This window comes from Galeopterus variegatus, unplaced genomic scaffold (genome assembly GCF_000696425.1).
Source record: "Galeopterus variegatus unplaced genomic scaffold, G_variegatus-3.0.2 Scaffold910, whole genome shotgun sequence".
Taxonomy (NCBI): domain Eukaryota; kingdom Metazoa; phylum Chordata; class Mammalia; order Dermoptera; family Cynocephalidae; genus Galeopterus; species Galeopterus variegatus.
Genome location: NW_007727021.1, coordinates 312,772 through 315,222, shown reverse-complemented (window position 1 = coordinate 315,222; position 2,451 = coordinate 312,772).

The window sequence follows — 2,451 nt, the reverse complement described above, 5'->3', positions numbered from 1 at the left end:
ATCCGTTGCCGGTCACGAAAAAAGACAAAAAGGAAAAAAAAAAATCAGTAGCATTTCTATTCTCCAATAGTGAACATGCAGAAAGAGAAATCAAGAGAGCTAGCCCATTTACAATATCCACCAAAAAAATAAAATACTTAGGAATAGTTAACCAAGGATGTGAAAAATTTCTACAATGAGAACTACAAACCACTGTTGAGAGAAATTAAAGAGGACACAAGAAGATGGAAAGATATCCCATGCTCTTGGATTGGAAGAATCAACTTGTGAAAATGTCAATACTACCCAAAGTGATATACAAATTCAATGCAATCCCCATCAAAATTCCAATGACATTTTTCTCAGAAATGGAAAAAACCATCCAGACATTTAAATGTAATAACAAAAGACCACACATAGCCAAAACAATTCTGAGCAAATAAATAAATAAATAAATAAAGCTGGAGGCATAACACTACCTGACTTTAAACTATACTACAAAGCTATAATAACCCAAACAGCATGATACTGGCATAAAAACAGACACACGGATCAATGGAATAGAATAGAGAATCCAGAAATTAACCCACAGACCTACAGCCATCTGATCTTTGACAAAGGCACCAAGCCTATACACTGGGGAAGAGAATGCCTCTTCAGCCAATGGTGCTGGGATAACTGGATATCCATATGCAGGAGAATGAAACTAGACCCAATACTCTCACCATATACTAAAATCAACTCAAAATGGATTAAAGAATTAAATATGCACCCCGATAAAATAAAATGTCTTAAAGAAAACAGGAGAAACACTTCAGGAAGTAGGACTGGGCACAGACTTCATGAATACAACCCCAAAAGCATGGGCACCCAAAGGAAAAATAAACAAATGGGATCTCGTATTTTCTCTTTTCTGTATCTATTGCCACTTTCTGGGTTTAGACTTTATTTCTTCCACCATGACTGGTGTCCTTGCCTCTTGCCTGTCTCCTTTTTACCTAATTCGATATGAGTTATGTAAATAGTTATTTATCTAAAATGCAAATTTAACTGCATTAATTTCTTGTATAAATAAAATCCTTTCCCATTCCTTACGTGATTGAGTCCAAGCTCCCTAGCAAGGCTTCCCATGGCTTTTAATTTCTGCTCACCCCTCCATTCTTTCACCTTTCACCACTTTCTTCTTCCTGTCCAACTTATACCCTCCCTAACCCTGGCCCTTTCACCTACCACCCTTTTAAAGCGAATTTCCTAAATATGTCATGCTGTTTCATGACTCTACACCTTTGATGCCTCTTAACTCCTCTTTCAAAACTATTCACACTTCCTCTGGCTCTTTCTGATTCCCCAGAAGTCTTTCCTGATTCCCCAGGCAGGATCAGTGGCTCTTGTAGGCCTTTCCCACCCTCCACAATTCTAGTATAGTAGCTATCATATTCCATTAACACTATCTGTTTATCAGTATATCTCCCTTCCAGATATTCATATTATCTTTTAATTCCATTTTTCCACGAACTATTTTGAAGTACCCTCGTATTTTCTCTTTTCTGTATCTATTGCCACTTTCTGGGTTTAGACTTTATTTCTTCCACCGTGACTGGTATCCTTGCCTCTTGCCTGTCTCCTTTTTACCTAATTCGATATGAGTTATGTAAATAGTTATTTATCTAAAATACAAATTTAACTGCATTAATTTCTTGTATAAATAAAATCCTTTCCCATTCCTTACGTGATTGAGTCCAAGCTCCCTAGCAAGGCTTCCCATGGCTTTTAATTTCTGCCCACCCCTCCATTCTTTCACCTTTCACCACTTTCTTCTTCCTGTCCAACTTATACCCTCCCTAACCCTGGCCCTTTCACCTACCACCCTTTTAAAGCGAATTTCCTAAATATGTCATGCTGTTTCATGACTCTACACCTTTGATGCCTCTTAACTCCTCTTTCAAAACTATTCACACTTCCTCTGGCTCTTTCTGATTCCCCAGAAGTCTTTCCTGATTCCCCAGGCAGGATCAGTGGCTCTTGTAGGCCTTTCCCACCCTCCACAATTCTAGTATAGTAGCTATCATATTCCATTAACACTATCTGTTTATCAGTATATCTCCCTTCCAGATCATTAATTCCTTCAGGGCAGGGATTATATATTATATATATTTTCCCATTTTCAAGGCCAGCAGAATTACTGGAAGCAATATAAGAGCTCAATAAATGCTTTTTTAATTAAACTGAACAAATGGTTTAATTGACCAATGTAACATGACAAAGAATTCACATAATGACAGATTGATAAAGACCAGAAAAAAGAAGGAATGACTTGCCATTTACAACTATAATTTCCCCCCTAGTTTCCTGAGTATAATCTAGGGAGGGAGTGGAGATGGGGAAGTGGTTCATTATAGCTGGTTTCCTGGGCTAACCGGGAATCTTACAGAAATACAGTTTAAAGCAATTCTGGTCAGTCCCTACGGCCCA